We start from the raw sequence: 21,707 nt of genomic DNA on the forward strand, positions 1-21,707 counted from the left end.
CTCAAAAAAAAAAAAAAAAAAAAAAATAGCCAGGCATGGTGGTGCATGCCTGTAGTCCCAGCTACTTGGGAGGCTGAAATGGGAGAATCCCTTGAGTCCGTGAGGTTGAGGCAGCATTGAGCCATGATCGCACCACCGCAACTCCAGCCTGGGTGAAACAGCAAGACCCTGTCTCAAAAAAAAAAAAAAAAAGAAAGGAAAAATAATTCTATTTCCCAACTATAATAAAATGATTAACATTTATTAGCATTTATATGTTAGGCATTGTGCTAGATATACACATATACATATACATCATATATATATTTTTGAGACAGAGTCTCACTCTGTCACCCAGCCTGGAGTGCAGTGGCACAATCTCGGCTCACTGCAACCTCTGTCTCCTGGGTTCACGCGATTCTCATGCCTCAGCCTCCTGAGTAGCTGGGATTACAAGCGTGCGCCACCACACCCAGTTAATTTTTTTCTTTTTAGTAGAGATGGGGTTTTCCCATGTTGGCAAGGTTGGTCTTGAACACCTGGCCTCAAGTGATTTACCCACCTCAGCCTCCCCAAAGTGCTGGGATTACATGGTTGAGCCACCACATCCAACTCTGTGCTAGGTATATGTTTTACATGTATTATTTTATTTATTTATTTATTTATTTATTTATTTTTGAGACAGAGTTTTGCTCTTGTTACCCAGGCTAGGGTGTAATGGTGCAGTCTTGGCTCACTGCAACCCTGCCTCCCAGGTTCAAGGGATTCTCCTGCCTCAGCCTGCTGAGTAGCTGGGATTACAGGCATGCGCCACCACGCCCAGCTAATTCTGTCTTTTTAGTAGAGAGGGGTTTCTCTCTGTTGGTCAGGCTGGTCTCGAACTCCTGACCTCAGGTGATCCGCCCACCTTGGCCTCCCAAAGTGCTGGGATTACAGGGATGAGCCACTACGCCTGGCACATGTATTATTTTATTTAATATTCATAACAACCCTAGGAAGTCAGTACTTTTTTTTTATTTTTAAGACAAGGTTGTGTTCTGTCATCCAGGCTGGAATGCAGTGCTGCAATCATAGCTTATTATAAACTTGAACTCCTGGGCTCAAGCAATCTTCCTGCCTCAGCCTCCCAAGTAGCTGCGACTATAGGTGTGCACCACCACACCTGGCTAATTTCCCTTATTTTTTATTTTAGTAGATACAAATTCTCACTATGTTGCCCAGGCTGGTCTCAAGTGATCCTCCTGCTTTGACCTCCCAAAGCACTGGGATTACGGCATGAGCCACTATGCACAGCCCAGGACTACTATTATTACCCCATGTTACAGATGAGGAAACTCAAACTCAGGAAGGTCAAACAACTTGGCCAAGATCACATAGCTACTAAGTGGCAGAACCAAGATTTGTATCCAGGTTATATTAGTCCATTTTCACACTGCTATAAAGATACTACCTGAGACCGGGTGATTTATAAATAAAAGAGGTTTAATTGACTCACAGTTCCACATGGCTGTAGAGGCTTCATGAAACTTACAACCATGGTGGAAGGTGGCAGGAAAGCAAGCACCTTCTTCACAAGGTGGAAGGAGAGAGTGTGAGAGAACGGGGAAGTGCTAGACACTTAATCAAACAACCAGATCTTGTGAGAACTCACTCACTATCATGAGAGCAGCAAGGGGCAAATCTGCTCCCACGATCCAATCACCTCCCACCAGGTCCCTCCCTCGACATGTGGGGGTTATAATTCAAGATGAGATTTGGATGGGGACACAGAGCCAAACCATATCACAGGTCTACTTGGTTCCAGAGTCCAAGCTCTTAAATTCCATATTAACTGCTTTCCTACTGGCTATAAAATAAAAAATAAATCTAGTACTTAAGAGAAGATACAATTGCTTTGTTAGATAGCCTATAGGCATGAATCAACTCTAACATGAGTATTAGGGAGTGGTTAGACAGAGGTCTTTAACCTGGAGTCCATAGTTTGGGCTTCAGGGGATTTCCTAAACTCCCTAAAATTGTGGGTGAAATGTAATATTTGTTTTCTTTTCTCTTGGAGAAGAGTCCATAGACTTCATTAGTGTCAATAACTCACCTCCGCCCCGCACCCACCAAAAATGATATGACCCACTGAATTAGATGAATAGAGTTGTAATGGCATTATAAAACTAGCTATCCAGAAAGGCCAACATCTGTGATGTTATAAATCTAGAACATCTAGATGAATTTTTTTTTTGCAACTGAAGTATTAAAAGTGTTATTTTACCTGTGACTTATGGAAATTTAAAATACATCATATACTCTCTGCTTTGGTAAACACCTGCTGAACAAAATCAAATCTCTTCTTAATGACTTAAGGACATCCAAATTTGAACTTCTTCTTTTTTGTTGTTTTTGAGACAGGGTCTTGCTCTGCTGCCCACACTGGAGCATAGTGGCACAATCTCAGCTCACTGCAACCTCTGCCTCTCAGCGTCAAGCCATCGTTCTACCTTGGCCTCTCCAGTATCTGGGACTACAGGCATGCTCCACCATGCCTGGCTAATTTTTGTATTTTTTGTAGAGACAGGGTTTCACCATGTTGTCCAGACTGGTCTTGAACTCCTGGACTCAAGCAATCTGCCTGCCTTGGCCTCCCAAAGTGCTGAGATTACAGGTGTAAGCTACTGCACTCAGCTTGAACTTCCTTTTTGCACTAAAATAGCAATGCCTTCTGAATGCATAGGCTGTCTGCAATACTCAGTGTCCAAAGACTTCTATCTCTTGAACATCTCTGTTCTCTGATAATGGCTGTCTCCAAACAGACTGTAAAGGCTAACACTGAAGAGTTATCCTGGCATTGAAAATGGAATCTTGGCCGGGTGCGGTGGCTCAAGCCTGTAATCCCAGCACTTTGGGAGGCCGAGACGGGCGGATCACGAGGTCAGGAGATTGAGACCATCCTGGCTAACACGGTGAAACCTCGTCTCTACTAAAAATACAAAAAAACTAGCCGGGCGAGGTGGCGGGCGCCTGTAGTCCCAGCTACTCTGGAGGCTGAGGCAGGAGAATGGCGTAAACCCGGGAGGCGGAGCTTGCAGTGAGCTGAGATCCGGCCACTGCATTCTAGCCCGGGCGACAGAGCAAGACTCCATCTCAAAAAAAAAAAAAGAAAATGGAATCTTAGGATTCAGATGGACACCTAGTTGAGCACGGATTCCATGCAAGTTGTTAAGGCTAGGAAAACCCCTTGCAACTGACCTTGAATAGTGAGCCACATGGTAGAAGTTTATTTATGCCCAAGGAAATGGCTTTGCTGAGCACTGCTAAGAGTCTGTACACTAAATATTTCCTATAATTTCTTTTCTCACTTGGAAAGATTCATATTGTTTTCAAATTATCTTCTGAAAGTGTCCCATCTACTACCTTGCAGAAGGTATGGACAAGTGGCAAAGAGTAACATGGCCAGTGACACCCCACAAGAGAAATGGGAAAAGAGCACCATCTGGTGGAAGTCCCCAGTGGAAGCATCCAAGGCCTGGGACCCAGGGGTCCAGGTACCAGCCTTAGAAACAACTGGGCAGCAAAAAGAAGGTCCTTGGTGGGACAGTTGGTGATCCTTCCAGTCCCAGTTCCTTAATCTCACCAAAAGTACAAGACCTAATGCCTACCTACAAGAAGCTTATAATCTAGTCCAAAATATGAGCTCTTTGTATATAATGAGATGACAATCTCATATGGCAAATAAATACTATTGTAACAACACACAATAGGCATATAACTCAATTATGTAATAGAAGAACATACCACAGAAGGTCCTGGGTTCTTTTAGGGGATGTAATATTTCAGTGGTCTTGAGTCTATATGTACAAGCACATCTAGGTAGATAATACAATGTTCACCTACTTACTAAATACAATGGTCACAATCAAACTTTTATTAAATAAACAACATTATCTGAGATTGACAGTATAACTCATCACCTGCTCCCCCACCACAATTTTTAAGAGTCCATTCCTGGACAGCAAAAAAGAAATTAAATTTTGAAAAGAAATTAAAGTACTATTTACCACTAGAGTCTCCTATAACACTTTTGCTACATGGAATCATTGCTATGGTCAATGAAACACCCACTCTGGGTATAAACATTAAGAAACCTAAGAACTCTTTTTGATCAGTGAGTGATTAGCTTCCTGATTGCAACACTGGAAACCCACATTCTAATATTCCTTCCCCTACTTTCTAGCGTGAGGACTGTTTTTTCACCAGCAAATCTCACTAGTATGTCTATACAATCCCCATACTTCCTGCATGTAATAGGCAACGAACTATAATTCGATGAACTAATAAAGGAGAAATGCCAGCCAAATACATTATTTCAAAATAAAGACACTAAATAACAGGTCAGAGTTAGAGAGTTTTTTTTTTTTTCCTGTAAATAAAAAGGAGTCATTGAAAGGTTTGTTTGTTTTCTTGTCTTTAAGGATAAAGAATGATGTCCACATCGAATCCAGCAGAGATGTGTAGCATGGATGGGAGGAAGAAAAGTGGGGAGATAGATTAGGAAGCTACTTGAGAACAAGAAAAGAGACAAGAGATTAGATAACAGACTTAGAGACTGGCTGGGAGCACAGAATCAAGAGGAAAGTCAGAGACGCCTTTTGGTTCCAAACTTGTGTATTGGAGAAAACAAGGTACTGGTTATGTACAAAGAACTCCAGCTGATTACTGTATTCTAAACTGTTGTCTCTTTGGCCCTTGCTCTGTCATTTTTGTCACTGTTGATGCTTAAAAACCTAATTTTATTTTATTTTTTTGCTTGCTTCAGGTTAACAGCTACTCTTCGACCACTGAGACACCATTATCTGATTAGTGAATAACTGATAGCTGAGTGACTGTGTGACTGTGGTCCATATACTCACTGAATTTTATAGCTGGAAGGACACTTAAAATCATTTAATCTAGCCTTCACTTTACAGATGAGAACAGTGAAGCATGGAGAGGTTATCTGATTGCACCATAGCAGTTTAAAAGTCCACACTGTGGGGCCACCACAGTTTATCTTGTACAGAATCAGGGTCAAATTCTAAAATTTGATATTCATTTACAAATGAGATGGTTTCTACAAAAACATTTAAAACCTCCTTGGAAAAACTCAGCTATCATGCTTTTGATATTTTCCTTTTCATGAACACGGACATATTATTCACCTGAAGGCAAATGTTATGTAAAAATTTTTTAAGCTAGATTAGTTATTAGAGTTCATCTAGGCTAGGTGGATATCTCAGCATTAACATGCCAACACAGTCTCTGTATCTCAAGTTATGAATACTGTATTTGTTCTCTCAATAGTAGAGATGAATAAATTTCCACTGTTTGCCAGACACTGTGAGGGTCTAAGAGCACGGAAAATCCAACTGTGGACTAGTTTGGTCGAAATAATCAAATTGTGTAGAAGTAATGTAATTGGCCCAGAACATGCAAATGGTAAAAACTGGGACCACAAGAACCCATGTCTGACTAATGCCAGAATGTGTCTTACTGCCTGCAGATAAGAGTTGCTGTTGGCTCATGCCTGTAATCCCAGCACTTTGGGAGGCTGAGGCGGGCAGATCACAAAGTCAGGAGATCGAGACCATCCTGGCTAACACAGTGAAACCCCGTCTCTACTAAAAATACAAAAAAATTAGCTGGGTTTGGTGGTGGCTGCCTGTAGTCCCAGTGACTCAGGAGGCTGAGGGAGGAGAATGGCGTGATCCCGTGAGGCAGAGCTTGCAGTGAGCCGGGATCGCACTACTGGACTCCAGCTGGGAAACAGCGCAAGACTCTGTCTCAAAAAACAACAACAACAACAACACAGTTGCTGAAGGAGGATTCCGGATCAGAGAGAAGCCTGGCAGGGGAGGGGAGGGCCACAGAGAGGCCAGGCCCAAGATGCAGAGGAAGGTCAGGCAGAGGGGCCAGGCCCAGAAGTAAAGGTAGCAAAGGGCCAGCCCAGCACCCCAAAGCAGTTATGTTGAGTAAGGGACAGGGTAGGATACTGAGTAGGTTCCATTCTGAGAGCCTCTCTTGTCTCTTATGAAGTAGACTGTGATGTCATGGAAAGAGTGAGAAGCAATATGATGAGGTAAAGACTGACAAGGGTTGGGGGAAGAAAAAAAATCAAGGAAAAAGGTTGCTGATTTGGGGCATGTGAAATAACTACCAGTTATCACTAAGGATTCGGTTGAGGTTGAAGACTAAGCTTTACTGTAGTGCAGCCAGGATGGAGGCTCATGCCTATAATTCCAGCACTTTGGGAGGCCAAGGTGGACAGATCACTTGATTCCAGGAATTTCAGACCAGTCTGGGCAACATGGTAAGACCCCATCTCTACAAAAAATAAAAAAAAAATTAGCCATGTGTAGTGGCTTGCACCTGTGGTCCCCACTACCTGAGAGGCTGAGGTGGGAGGACTGCTTCAGTCCAGGAGGTTGAGGCTGCAGTGAACCATGATTGTGCCACTACACTCCAGCAACGGTGACAGAGCAAGACCCTGTCTCAAAAAAAAAAAAAAAAAAAAAAATTAAATTAAAAGGTTTACTGTGGCGCAATCCAATTGTGCAATTTTTCTCCAGAACTGAATAGCTTCCCAGATATACAAGCAGAGAAGTTGGACAGTTGAACTGATGATCCGAGATTAGGGTTTTTCTAGGCTTGTGGGATGAAAAGACAAGAGAATCAGAGAATACTAGAGGACTAGAGGGATAGGTCATAGAGCTCAGGCTGATCAGAGAAGAAACCAATTGCCAAAGACTTCACTATAGCACCTGCATATATTAAATACCTTAGTTCATTAAAACATTCAAAAGCAGGAGATATCATTACTCTTCTCTTTCAGGAGTAGAACTGTCCTTTGTCCCACAGATCCCAAACCTCTCCCCCTGTGTTCCCTATTTCAATGGATGATATTACTATCCACCCAGCTGAAACTTGGGAATCATCCCTTTACCTCTTTTTCTATTACTATATATATCCCATCAGTCACCAAGACCTGTAGATTCTACTCCCTTAATACCCGTTTAATCAATCTCCTCTCCATCTCTGCAGACACTGAATTCATGTGAGCTCTTAAAAGGCCTCACCCACATCCATGTAACTACATGGCAAATGGTCCACCTGCCCTCATCCTCCTCCCTCTGACCTACTCTCCTCAGTGCTGATGGAAAAGGGAATGGAATGAGCATGAAGAGCAAAGTCTTTGCAGACAGGTCTGGGTTGAAGTCCCAGCTCCTCCATCTTCTAGCTGAGACTTTTTCTGCAGCCTCAGTTTCCTCACCTTTAAAACAGAAATAATAACCACATCTTCCTTGTTTGGTTCTTGGGAGGACTAACAGAGGTAATGCACGTAAAGAACCTGGTAAACCACCAATAAATGTTCAGCTGTTAGTCATTAGCATCTTCATTATCTTAATGACCTAAAAGGCAAGCCTAGTTCCATCATTATCCTGCTTGAAATCCTTCCATGGCTCACCTCAGCTCTCAGGTCCTCCCCAGCTCCTGCTCACACTCCTGCCCACTTGTTGCTGCACCCTCTGCCAGCAAACCTTTTCTTTCATGCCTCCTTCTTCTCCTAGTGGACCCTCCATGATCCTTCAAGGCTCACCTCAGTGTCCTATGTTAGGGTTCCCACAGCACATCTGTGCATGCCTCTCAGTAACACCTATAATACTGTATTAGCATCTTCTTGTCTCTCTGTCACTGAGCCCTCAAGGGGCAGTGGCATAGAGCTTGTGCTCAATAAATGTCTGCTAAATCAGTGAATGGAGGTAAGAAGCAGCAAGGGCTGTCTGAGTTCAGTATGAGACTCATTCAGTACAAGAGAGCATTTCAGGGAGGGGTAGGGACAAGCGTGGAGAGGCAGACAGAGGGCAAGGCACTTCCAGGCAATGCTATGAAGTATGGATTTTATTCCGAAAAGATGGGGCTGGGGTGCCTTCATTTTCCTCTAAATCACTCACACAAAGGCAAGAGGGGAAAAAAGAAAGAAAAGAAAAGTAAGGGATGAAAGAGAAGAGAGACAAAAATAAGAAATCTTTGTTAAATTGAAACCTTCATCCAAATGAATAATTTTTCCCCCAAAGCCTGGCTTCAAAGACAAACCACAAAATGACCAGCAAAAATATACTTCAAAAGACATGACCAAATACACACTGTGGTGGCAAGAATCCAATATATAAATACAATCAATTTGTTTCCTCATTAGAAGCTTTCATGAAGAAAATGATTTAATATAAATGCTAAAGCTACCGACATAGATTAATTGAAAAATAACAACAGAATCCTAATCAAAGATATAACATTATTTCACTCATTCACACTACACCAAAATCCGAATCAATAAATAATAACAGAATTTTGAAAGCCAGCTTCTACTGGTAACCACTCTAAGAACTACAATGAATTACTGACATTTTTCATAAAATGCCTATCCTTATGTGTACACTTTTTTCTAGTTAAGAACTGAGATATATACAGAAATCCAGAAATCATTTTAAAATTATTTCACACTTTTCCTAAATTCATATCAACTTACTTAATCCACATTATTGCTTTTGCCCTCAAGTTGACTTTTTTCCCTAATTGTACAAGATTCTATACTAAAGTATCACTTTTTTTTCTTTTCTTTTTTTTTTTGAGACAGAGTCTTACTCTGTTGCCCAGGCTGGAGTGCAGTGGCATAATCTCGGCTCACTGCAACCTCTGCCTACTGGGTTCAAGCAATTCTCCTGCCTTAGCCTCCTGAGTAGCTGGGATTACAGGTGCCCACCACCATGCCCAGCTAATTCTTTTGTGTTTTTAGTAGAGACAGAGTTTCACCATGTTGGCCAGGCTGGTCTCAAACACCTCGTGATCTGCCCGCCTTGGCCTCCCAAAGTGCTGGGATTACAGGCATGAGCCACCGTGCCCGGCCTAAAGTATCATTCTTACCCATTTATTACTTTGTACACTATGTACAGCAGTCATAATTAAACTCTTACATAAAGTACCCAATTATCCAAGTCATAAAAAAATGGAATGGACTTTGATCTAAAGGCTAATGACTATGTGACCAGCTCCGTTGGCATATCAATACAGGTCAGGGGTCCCCAGAGGTTTGATTACAATCAACCAGTCAATCCCAGGCTTTACCTGGCTCATCTTGGGACCAGGGCTTTCAGTTCTGTCCCACTTTGAGAGATTCTCCAGCATCAGAAACATCTTGAGATGTTGCCAGTTCACAAGGAAGCACAGAGCAGCATATGAACATATCCCCATCTCCTCACCCCGGGAGCTAAATCAGGCTGAAACGTTGTCAGCTACTGACAGGTCTTAAGCCCTGCTGGTAAGATTTTCCCCTCATTGTTAAAATTCAGTCGAGAACCAAAATAGGCACCTACCTCACAAACAAAAAAACAAAAAACAGGGTCTTCTGATAAAGATTTGTACACGCTTTCCTGATCTTAAGAATCCCTTGGACCTCTTATTGAAGAACAAATTCTCAGGGTCCACCCCAGACCTAGTGAATTAGCATCTCCAGGGTAGAGGCCTAGAAGTCTATATATTTTAACAAAATCCCCAGGTAATCATATGATGGGGCAATTTTGGAAAATTTGGTAAAAGAAATAGATATTTACCAGTGGTTGCCTGTTAAGGAAATTCTAGACAAGCAGCTCTCAATTCAAATATTGACTGTATTCTAAAAGTTCATTTCCAGTTGTTTGGACCTTGGAATACATTTTCCTAATGAAACAAAGTTGAAAGTTGCCTGGGCCAGCTTTGAAAATCTATTAAATCTTGTTAACAGATCTCAAAAATTGTGAATACAGTCTTTAATTTTCAGACCAATTATATTTTAAAAGTTGAAGCATATATCCATAGAATATATTTTCCCATTGACATAACATTCTGAAAAGTGGTTAGGGCACCAAATTATATGCATTCCTTATTTACAGTGCTTTGTATACAAATTAAACCCAATGATACTGAAAAATAAAATAAAGTATGGCAAAGAGATTTGTCTTCCTTCTCTGGGTACAGGGAACATAGGCAACCTTTGACATTCTTATCCTCTCTTTCTTTGCAACCATTTTCTGCCTTCCAGTGGCCTCAGCCCTTGTGCCAGAGACCCAAATGTTATCCACTACTAAAGCATCCCTCCTCAGCTTACCTATCCCTGACTCATGCTTTACTCTTCCAAACTACCTATCTGTCCTCCTCAAACCCAGTCAAAATTCTTATTTCTGAGAGTTGGTTCCATCTTGTCTTTTCTGCCATACCTCCCATTACTCTCTTTTACCTAATCAACAAAATCACCCTTTGGTTGCCAAAAATGCCTAAACTTTATCACCTCTGTGTCTTAGCACATGGTAATTCTGCATGCAATGTGTCTTACCAAAAACCTATCCCATTCACCCCATGGCCAAGTCTTGATGCCAACTCATCCATGAAGGCTTCTCAAACCCACCAGAGAAGGGACTTCCTTCTCTGGGCTTTTACAGTACCATGGATGTGCAGTGTTTTGTATGCCAATTATACTTCAATAAAACTGGAAAATAAAATAAAATATGGCCTCTTCTAAAGCCTTGCCACAATATATCTTGAATTATAGTTATTTGTGCATTGTTTTTTATCTTTCCCATGTGGTTATAAATTTCTTGGGAATATTTGTTGGCTATCCACTATGTGACATGTTTGTGTTAGGCACTTTTATGTATATAACAACAACCCTATGAGGTAAGTGTATTGTATAATGATTTGGTTTGTTCTGCTCAAAAATAAGTTATAGAAGGACTGGGACCTATGTTGTGTTCACCCCAAAAATGCTTTGCACATAGCATATGCTCAATAAACGTTTGTAGAAACTATGAGTGAATGAATGAAGTGGCATTATTCACTTTTTATGACAAGGTTGAGCCTCAATAAGAGTGGGTTCAAATTCCAATTCTAGAACCTAATAGCTATGTAACCTTGAGCAAGTTGATTACCTTTCTGAACCTCAGTTTTCTCATTTGCTATATAGGGATTATAACAGTATCAACCTCACACACCTGTTGTAAGGAAAGCCCTTGAAACTGAGTCTGGCACATGGTATGTGTGTGATGAATGCTAGCTGTGACTATTATTCTAAAAAAAACAAAAAACCACATGCGGGGAGGAGGGAGGGGATAGCATTAGGAGCTATACCTAATGGAAATGACAAGTTAATGGGTGCAGCACACCAACATGGTACATGTATACATATGTAACAAACCTGCACGTTGTGCACATGTACCCTAGAACTTAAAGTATAATAATAAAAAAACCCCACATAAATGGGAACCACTCAGACTGTGTCCTCTACTCCTTACTCTCCCAGAGGAAGAGAAGAATGATTGTCAATGGCAAATGGCAGGTGCAGCAAAGCAGCACCAAGAGTCAGCTTCATGCTCTGGGGAGAACACTACATCTCCTCCACATGGTTTCTGGTGCTCCACATGTCTAGGGAAACTTCTCTAGCAACAAACTATAGAAATGATCCCTGAAAGTACAGTCTTTATGACTGTTATGCTTAAGCTGCAGAGATAAGGAGTCTCTAAAGTCCTCATTCTTTCTGAGAAAACGCATCCTCTGTTACTTCTATAACCCTCAGTATACCTAGCACTGTGCATTGCCTGTAATAGTGGTTCAAAAAACCACTTCACTGAATGTCCTCAGTGAAGCCATCTTAACCAAAAGTTGGAAGGAAACCACTGAACAGGTCTAGTGCACATGACTGAACAATTAAAAGTATTTTCACCCTCCAGGTGAATTTGTATTTTAAAACAGGATGTTTAACCCAAATGAATCTCTATGTGGTGAAACTGCAGGCATGTAACGAATTGAAAACAAACATTCAGACCTTCTAGAGCTGATTATCTAGGGGTAGTGGGCTCCATGCTGGTCCATGGAGGAGCTAAGATGAGTCTAGCCGCTCACTGGTCCAAGAACTGCTTGAAAAACAAGAATATGTCTTATCTGACGCTGTCTTGATCACCTGGCATCGTGCCTGACATAAACAAATAGCCAATACATATTTGTTAAGTAAATTATCTGCTTCCGGTCTATAATCCTCACCCTGCTTTTAGTTGATTCCATTTCTCTTTATTACCAACATAAAAATCAATCATGGTGACTGATGTTTTGAGAAGAAGGAAGTGAATGGTTTACTTAAGCACCCTCACTTTGGAAAAGTAGTCTGACAAATACAAATGTTTAACTAAATAGTCACACAGAGTGTAGATAATCCGCTTCTAATGAAGGATTCATCCTGTGTCAGTTCAGTGCAGCTCAAAGGGATAACATCTGAAAAATGGAAGTTGTTCCCAGTCAGTGATACCTCATCTAATGAAGGCCTTGAGAGTCAACTTCCTTAATAAAAAAAAAATTTTAGAAAAATAATCATAAAATAAAACTCAAAGTACTGCTGCGTTTCACAAGGCTCAAAAATAATTTCATTTTCATGTGTATGTATTTAAATACAGAGTAAAACACTTCGGAAGACAGTTATTTATTTGCATAGAAGTGACCCAAGGCCAGGCTGCACAATTAAAGCCTAATTTCCTCTTCCCATATCTTTCCCTGTTGGTGCCAACTGTTTTCCCACCTGAAAACTGAATATCCTTCAACTCTTAAATCTCTGCCCTTTTTTAAAATTTTTATTTATTTATTTATTTATTTATTTTTGAGATGGAGTCTCGCTCTGTTGCCCAGGCTGGAGTGCAGTGGAGCAATCTCAGCTCACTGCAACCTCTGCCTCCTGGGTTCAAATGATTCTCCTGCCTCAGCCTCCTGAATAGCTAGGATTATAGGCGCCCACCATCATGCCCAGCTAATTTTTTTGTATTTTTTTTAGTAGAGACAGGGTTTCACTATGTTGGCCAGGCTGGTCTCAAACTCCTGACCTCAAGTGTTCTACCTGCCTCAGCCTCTCAAAGTGCTGCGATTACAGGCATGAGCCACCACACCCAGACAACAAATTACCCTTTTTTAGAAGTTTGCTCTTCAACATGGAGTGGAAGAGCAGAATAAACTGGAACAGGGAGAGACTTGAGGCAGAGAACCAGAAAGGAGAATTCTGCAGTGCTTGAGTACAACTTTATGAAGACTAAAGTTTAGCTAGTGACAAAGGGAAGAGAAAGGGGAGGACATTTAGAACGAAGAATCAACAGGCCTTGTTGATGGTTTGGGGAGTGAAGGGGAACCAATCAGGAATGACTCCCAGGATTTTGCCTTGGGAGCCTAGGCCTAGAGAAAGCAGAGGTAGACTTCAGGGGTGAGCAGAATATAAGATAATGAGTTCAGTTCTGAACATTCAAGCAGTTAGGATTCTTCTGGCCACAAGTAACAGAAAATCTGACTGACAAGGGCCTAAGCAAGTGGAAGTTAATTTTTCCCACAAAACAAAAAGTCTGAAGACAGGAGATTCCAGAGTTGTGCAGGGCCCAAGAATGACATGAAGGAGCCAGGCTCTTCCCATATTTCTGCTCTAACACCTTAGAGCAGAGTAATGTCCTACTGCATTTCAGTGTATTACTATCTCCCAACTATAAGACTATCCTGTGAGAATCTATCAGAATTCTTCTTACATTTATTTGGCCATAACGATATTTTATGTAAACCCTAGATTAAGCACTGGCAAAAGAGAATGGCTTATAGATCACGATTCTGTTGTCAAGGAAGAAGGGATGGTGGCTGCTGAGTAGGCATCCAGCAGGGTATGCCCAGCTTAGTGAAGTTTGAAGTATCTTTGAGACACCCAGAAGGAGGTATTCAATATGCTGTCTGGTGCTTTGGAGGGAGAACTGCAGCTGAGCTATAGAATTGGGAGTCTCCCATGCACCGGGGAAGCTGTGGAACTATGGACATGCATGTAACTGCCTCCTAAAGAGAATGTGGTGAGGAAAGAGAAAACCCTGAGGAACAAGAGCAAAGAGGGCAGGGTAGAAAAATGAGCTCAAGGGCCTAAAAAAGAGCATAAACACAAGGAAGAAGAAAACCAGGAGAATTCATGAGAATCAATGGAGAGTTTTTTACATTTATGAGAAAAAGGACGTGATCAACAATGTCAAATGCTACAGAAAGACCAAATAAGACAAAGACTTAACAGTATCACCTGGCTGTGGCAATTGGAGACATTGGTACATTGGAGAGAGTAGCTCAGTAGGAGCAGAAGCTAGATTAAAGGGGACTGAAGAGTGACTGGGAAGTGACTAGAGACCAGGAAGCCAGAAATAGCTAGTCTAGGCTTCTATTTCAAGAATTTTGCCTGCAAAAAAAAAAAAAAAAAAATAGATGCAAAGACAGTAGCTAAAGAGGGAATCACTGTGTACAACACAATGTTTTTATTAATATTAGGAGAAATTTGAGCATATTTACATAATGATTGGAGAGACATAATGAAGAAGGAAAAGCTAAATTTAAGAAAGAGGAAGTCTCTGTGTCAAGAATGGAGTGAAGATAACAACTATGAGCCAATGCTTCAGTCCTCAAATATTGTGTGGAAGTACTCTGAACTCAAAAGATGACAAAAGGACAGGGTACTGTAAAGCCACAAAGATAAACCTTAAAAGGGGAGAGGTCTGAAGCAAGATTGAATAGTAAAAGTCCAGAAGTAGCAGCAGGGAGCTTGAAGAATACCAATATCACTTTGGGAAAAGGAGCAAACTCTATTTAAGAAGGCCGCAAGCAAACAGGCTCCTGTGGGAGAACCATCCTTTAGGATAGAGAAAAGAGGTGGAGGATATTGTGGGGTTTGGTTATAACAGGACATAGATTCTAAGGAACACAGAGGAAAGAGTTAGAAAAGAGGTCTTCAAGAAAGAGGAGAAATGGTAGAGACAAGGAAGTACAAAGCTGAATAGGGATGCTGCTGACCAAAGGTAGAGGGCTGGCGACAGGTCTCAAAGACGGCTGGAATGCCTGGCATCCACGCTGTGATAGAACTCCAATACATAGTCAGTAGCCCTGTAACTTTTTGTCACTGTTCCAGTTAGAATATTAGAGATATGCTATTAGAGGAGACACTTGAAGAGATGGATGCCTTGCCTCTGTCTCTACTAACACTCAGTAAAAAGAAAGCATCCTTATTTCCAGGAAAGAATATGTAGGGTTGGCTACTAAATAGTAAGTTTCCTAATAAAGAGGGTCTCTTGCTGTTCTCAGGTCTAGTCTAGGACCTAAAAACACATTTATAACAGTTTTTTACCATTCATTTTACTCACATCATTGAACTCATGCAACATGCTAGCACCATGCTAGATCTTTTTTGTGTGTGTGACTGTAAGACCATTCATGCTTTCAAGAAGCTTATGATCTCCAGAAACATGTATTCTAAGTTCTGAGAAACTGAATTTAAAATGAATCTGATGTGTGAAAACAGTGCTTCTCAAATGTTAATGTGCATACTGTACAAATAAACTTAGGATAGTATTAAAATGCAGATTATGATTAAGTAGGTATTCAACGGAGCCTGAGAGTTTGCATTGCTCACAAGTTTCCAGGTGATGCTGTAGTTGCTGTACTTAGAGTACCAAGGACCTAAAGACTAGCAAAAGCAATTTCATGTCTGATCTTTTCTTATCTCCCCTATAAAGTCCTGATAATCTTTCCTCCTTCCCTTGCTAACCATCCTATCCAGTATCCATTTTTCTAATTAAAACAAGTTAGGAGGTGGAGGCAGAAGCAGAGAAGGGAAGCTAGAAAACCTTATGAGGGGCTTTTTCTTCTAAGCAACTATTAGCTACATACACTGCTTTCATGAACATGCCAAACATCTATCTTATGTGATTAAATACTTCTGTGGAACCACTAATATTTCAAACAGGGCACCTAAATATTCAATAGAAGAATAAGAGATTGAAAACAGCAATTAATTCTAGTTATGCCATATGGCAGCATAGAACACTGGCTGGAACCTGAAAACTCAATTTCACAAGAGTCTTACTTATTCTGAATTTTAATCATTTTAGGATCAGCAAACATATGCCTACCAACCTGCTCCATTTACACAAAATTCTGAAGCATAATCACACTGCACACTCAAAAATGATGGGTTTTTCCCAAATGGACTTAAAATTTCTCTCCTACAAGATTCGCAAAATAAAGTAGCTGCTGACAGCTCCAGTTTCATCTCCCTGTTAAATAGAATCTTCACACAATTCTTTTAAAGAATAGTATCACTTGCTTCCTCACCATTTTCATCATCAGCTCACAATATTGCATGAGTATAATTTTCTCTGGTCTTGAATTTCTCAGCTCTGCGTTGGTTCATGAACCCTCCTATCCCTGTGCACTCTCTTCTCTCCACCGTGCCTGTCACTGCTGAGACACCCATGCCACCATCTCTTCTCTCCATCTCACCTCTCCAGAATAGAAATATTATCGCTTTCAACACGTACTTCATCTCCAGTCCTCTTAGAACTAAGACACCTTCATGTCTCCTATACATTTAATAATTTCAAGATAAGGACAGAAAAATCAGTTCTCGCTTTGTGAACTTTTGTCTCTGGTGCTTGAGAGACTGTCCTAATATCCCCTGAACATGTTTTAGTGATAACATTTACTGCACTAGGGCCAAAATGATTTTCTGCCACTTTCAATTCTAGTTCAATAAAAGAATAAGAGCTTTGTTTCTAACCTCTGTCATTTTTAATACCATAAAATGATTTTTAAATTATAAAATTGAGTTCCATTTCCTACTGGACTACCAATCTCATATTACCTTTCCTTTTATCAAATTTATGAAAAAAGTCAGAAATTACCTTTCCTTTTTTAAAAAAAAATCAAAATTTCAGGATATCCCACGTAGCATGTTTGAATTGAATTTTAGCTCTTAATAATTGCTGATTTAGAAGTTTTAAAGAAGTACAAAAGTTAGCTACTTCCTGTTACTTATGTCAGAAATAACAAACTGGAGGATTATCCCCTAGTTCAGTATTACCCAGAAATAATAAGATTATTCCTAGAAAATTATCCTTAAAAACCATATCCCATATGGAGGAAGTCTACGATTTTCTGAAATCAGAGTGAAAAAAATCCATGGTGTCTGAAATGCAAAGTCAAACCAGTCAAATATTTTTTATAACATTATATTATGGGGCCGGACATGGTGGCTCACACCTGTAATCCCAGCACTTTGGGATGCTGAGGTGGGCAAATCATGAGGTCAGGAGTTTGAGACCAGCCTGGCCAACATGGTGAAACCCTGTCTCTACTAAAGATACAAAAAATAGCCGGGTGTGGTGGCACGTGCCTGTAATCCCAGCTACTCAGGAAGCTGAGGTAGGAGAATCGCTTGAACCCGGGAGGCGGAGGTTGCAGTGAGCCGAGATCATGCCACCGCACTCTAGCCTGGGCGACAGGGTGAGACCCCATCTCAGGAAACAAACAAACAAATACACCAAACAAACAACAACAAAAAAACCATTATATTATGAAAATTTTCAACTCTGCACAAAAGTTGAAATAACACTCATGTATACCCACAATCTAGTGGATATATTCTGTGATTAACATTTTATTTGCTTTGTCATATATTCATCCATCCATATTATTTTTTATACATTCCAAAACAAACTGCTCAAATTAGTACACTCCATCCCCAAACAATTCAACATGCATATAATTAACTAGACTTCAATATTTGTTTACAATTTTTTTAAACCAATAATCTTTGAAAGATGTCACTTCAGCTTTTTAATGGCTTGGCTAAATAAAATTCTAAATTCTAAATCCTAATATTTAAACAAATTCTGTTACTTTGAGTAATTTCTCATATATCAGTTCTCTCATCAGCAAAAGAACAAAGGCACTTGGTAAACATGACAGAAGGTCTACATTACCAAACTGTGTGGGCCTTGTGGTTATGGTAGAATCTACAAATGAGAGTCACTCACTAATATAACTTGGAGAAATAGCTAATTGGAGATTATGTGGGCATAAACTTTTCTGTAAATTATAATGAGAACCTCAACAAGGCTCACAAACTCAAGAGGCAGCTTTTATTTAACTATAATATATCTTATATAAACCACACTGTGATAAAAATTACTAGAAGCTGGACAACTTAAGAATTGTTCATAGACAATTAAGAATGGTTCACTACAAATGGGGATTTTGTAACAACAAAGCACCACCATCAAATTGGAATTTTCTTGGCTTTGCCATGCCGTAGTACTACTGGTTTGTAAACTCTATTAATTGTCTGACTAAGTAAGAGCTGCCACAGGGATAGCACTTATTTTATGAGCTGTTTGTTCCCCTACACTAATTTTTTTTTCTTTCTTAAGATTGGCCCTGGAAGGGATACCCTTTGAAGCCTGAAGAATCAAAGCCACTGCAAAGCACTGCTGAGAGTTTTGAAAGAAATATGAAGAAACTACGTCACACCTGGGGCGATAGGCTGAGATCTTCCCAAACAGGTCAGCAGTTAGTCTCTAAAATATTCCTATTGCCAAGGAAGCAATGACATCTTGTGTAAATCAAAAACTAAAACCCTAAGATATCTCATTTCCATTTTAAATGCTTGGGGGCTAAATATGGATGTCTAGCACTCAAGAAGTTCCTGTGGGATTGATTTTTTTCCCATCTTCTCTGAGCCCTTTGCTGAGTGTGATAAGCAGGACTGCATTTCATTATCAACCCTGCTAGCACTGCACTTCAGGGAGACTAGATGGGGCTACACAGTAGGAGAGAAGATCCAGAATCCAAAGAAGAAATGATTCACATGGTGTGATTATAAAAACTCACTTTATGCTCAACTCATTTTCAACAGAATCATGAAATAAAATCCCAAGAAATGAGATTTCCTGCATCATATTCCAAATTTTTAAAAAAGTCATGGGGGTACCGTAAAAGAAATCAAACAGAAGTTTTATAGTTTGGTTGGTAATGTGGGCATTTTTGTAGCATTTATTTAAAAAAATAATTCCAAACAACATTTTGGGTAAGCAACGTAGAAATAAAACATAAGATTATCATTAGGGGAATCTTCAAGTGACTCAGTGTTATAGAAGTAACATCAGAACAAAGAGCTTGGCTCCTGACAGTTGGCCCAGTGCTCTTGGATTTCCCTCCCCTCTGTTCCAGTTTCCCTGTAACACAGAAAGTGGATACTGCGTGGGTCTATATCAGAAACAAGAGAAAACATGCAAATTAGAGAAAAACACCATCAATAAGGTCCCAAGCCACAGGTTCCTGGAATCCACAAACAGATAAATACAGAGAGGTCTTTTTCATTGGCTTTCCTTAAACAGAGAAAATAGCATAGCTCTGGGACAAAAGGCTAGCTCCAGATCAAACGAGACTTAAAATCAAAGCCAAAGCAAACGGTGATAAAAATGAAGGCAGTAATTTCATACAGATGATCTTTTCAAACAATGTATGAATTAAGTCCATCTACAGACAGCGAGGCTTCATGTATTAAAAAAAAAAATGACACAGGATTTTCTGAAACCAAGACAAATCCATGTTGAGTAGCTAATAGGAATATGCCCAGGTGATAACGATGGCTAAAATTCTATCAGGAGTAAAGCAAATTTCAGTGACCTAACTCTACAGTTAAAGAGTATGGCTCAGCTTATTATTCTTTTGGGTTAGTCAGACTGGAAGGGTGCAAGTTCAGTTACTTGCCTGTGTTCTAGCTCACAATCCATAACTCCTTTTCACTCTTGATAGCACATGTTATTCTGTATGAGGAGCTCAGTACTGGGAAGAATTACACATGATCTACTTTTGCAAGTGATCTAAAAACTCTCTTAAAAATACATTTTCCTAGGTGCTATGGCTCACGCCTGTAATCCCAGCACTTTGGGAGGACAAGGTGGGCAGATTGCTTGAGGCCAGGAGTTCAAGATCAGCCTGGCCAACATGGCAAAATCCCGTCTTTACTAAAAATACAAAAATTAGCCCGGTATGGTGTTGTGCGCCTGTAGTCCCAGCTACTTGGGTGGCTGAGGCACAAGAATTGCTTGAACCTGCGGAGGTTGCAGTGAGCCAAGATCATGCCACTGCACTCCAGTCTGGGTGACAGAGTGAGACTCTGTCTCAAAAAAACAAAAAACAAACAAACAACAACAACAACAACAAAACATTTTTCTGAACTCAATCTAAAATCTTAAAGATATAAAATGAAAATATCAAAGGTATGGTTTATTCTGAACCACCAAGGACTATGGTCATTATTACATTTAAAAAAATGTTATTTAAGAAAATTTGTTCTACTTCCAGATAGCCTCACATATGAAAGAACAAACAAAATAATCATTATGATAAAATTATAAGGAGGGTTACACATTTCGAAGCTATTTTGAAAGGACAGAGACTTGCCATAAAAAACACATAAGACGATCTTCCTTTCCAGGTCTTAAAAGTTAAGCCAAGAGATCAATAGCAAGTAATACTCTTATCATTCTCACCTGTAGGGCATTCCAGATTAAAAGAGCAATAAATACAACCTCTCATTCCTAGAGAAGTAGATTCACAAAACTCTTTAACTCAATTGTGAAATCTCAACATTCATCCACTGAATAACAGAGAACTAAGCAAAAATTTGGCTGATATAACTGATGAGTTGAGAAATAGTGTTGAAGTTGTTGTGGGTTTTTTTTTTTTCTTCCTTTAAGGATGGGAGGGAGGGATAGGACTGAAAAAGGAAGAAATGAGTTATTAACTTTCCAGATGTGGTCAAATTATTGCTATGACTTTTGAGCCTTTTCAGAGCTATTTAAACTTAGACGGATCATGCAAGTACCTCCTACTTTTCTTTTCTGCATTTGCACTGAAGCTCCAGTACAAATAGCAAAATTAAAGAATAGAAAAAGATGTTATGAGCAAATCTTGAAACTTGTGAATAACACAAATGTATTAATAGCACATTATACATTAGTTCTTTTGATAAGTATACTTCATTTGAATGTGTTTTGTTTTAGGGGTTTTTAAGCTCAATAATTAACATTTAAGAAAAGTAAAACTCTCTATATAATTAATGGTAATTATATTTATAGTATACTACTTCAAAACTCTTGCTCCCAAGAGTTTTATCAGGCTAACTCCGTGTCTTTCTTGCTAGAATACAAAAACATCAGAATTATACATTCTTAAGCTAAATCTTGTCTTAAAGCGAAATCCATGTTAAGCTGAAAAGAAAATATGAAATTCCCAAAGAACGTCAGAATTATTTTTATGAGATTTTACTAGTATATCATGTTTCACACAGAGCTATAGGTTAGCCACCCACAATGAGATGTGTTCAAGATATTCTTTCAGCCTGTACTTTAAATGTCCTGAGTTTGGTGCCATAACCCTGTCACACAAAAGGTATTTCTTTATTTCCTTCCATCTCAATATGATATAAATCTCCTGGTCTCTTTTTGGAACTCCTTTAGCATTACTAAGTTTCACAGAAGGAAACAATACTCCAAGTTTGCTTCCATTGACTCTGTCCTTCACTTCCAACAGGGAGCATAAATGACTAGTTATCCAAAAAGGGCCATCAAGAGAGAAATTAAGCCATATCTCAATAATAAAAATATTCTATTTTCGGCTGGGCGTGGTGGCTCACTCCTGTAATTCCAGCACTTTGGGAGGCCAAGGTGAGTGGATCACCTGAGATCAGGAGAGACCAGCCTGGCCAACATGGTGAAACCCCGTCTCTACTAAAAATACCAAAAAATTTAGCCAGGCGTGGCGGCTCATGCCTGTAATCCCAGCTACTC

The 21,707-nt window shown here is 39.9% G+C and overlaps 1 protein-coding gene and 1 non-coding gene across 19 annotated transcripts in view; both read right to left on the reverse strand.

Annotated features, from left to right (window-relative positions):
* SKAP1 (src kinase associated phosphoprotein 1) overlaps positions 1-21,707 on the reverse strand; it is a 299,393-nt gene that overhangs the window by 245,005 nt on the left and 32,681 nt on the right. The window lies entirely within an intron of this gene.
* Positions 11,295-11,510, reverse strand: LOC117068143. The gene has a single exon (XR_004430998.1). It is a non-coding gene; the product is annotated as a small nucleolar RNA U3 (small nucleolar RNA).

Source organism: Trachypithecus francoisi, unplaced genomic scaffold, assembly GCF_009764315.1.
Source record: "Trachypithecus francoisi isolate TF-2019V2 unplaced genomic scaffold, Tfra_2.0 Lachesis_group20, whole genome shotgun sequence".
NCBI classification, from domain to species: domain Eukaryota; kingdom Metazoa; phylum Chordata; class Mammalia; order Primates; family Cercopithecidae; genus Trachypithecus; species Trachypithecus francoisi.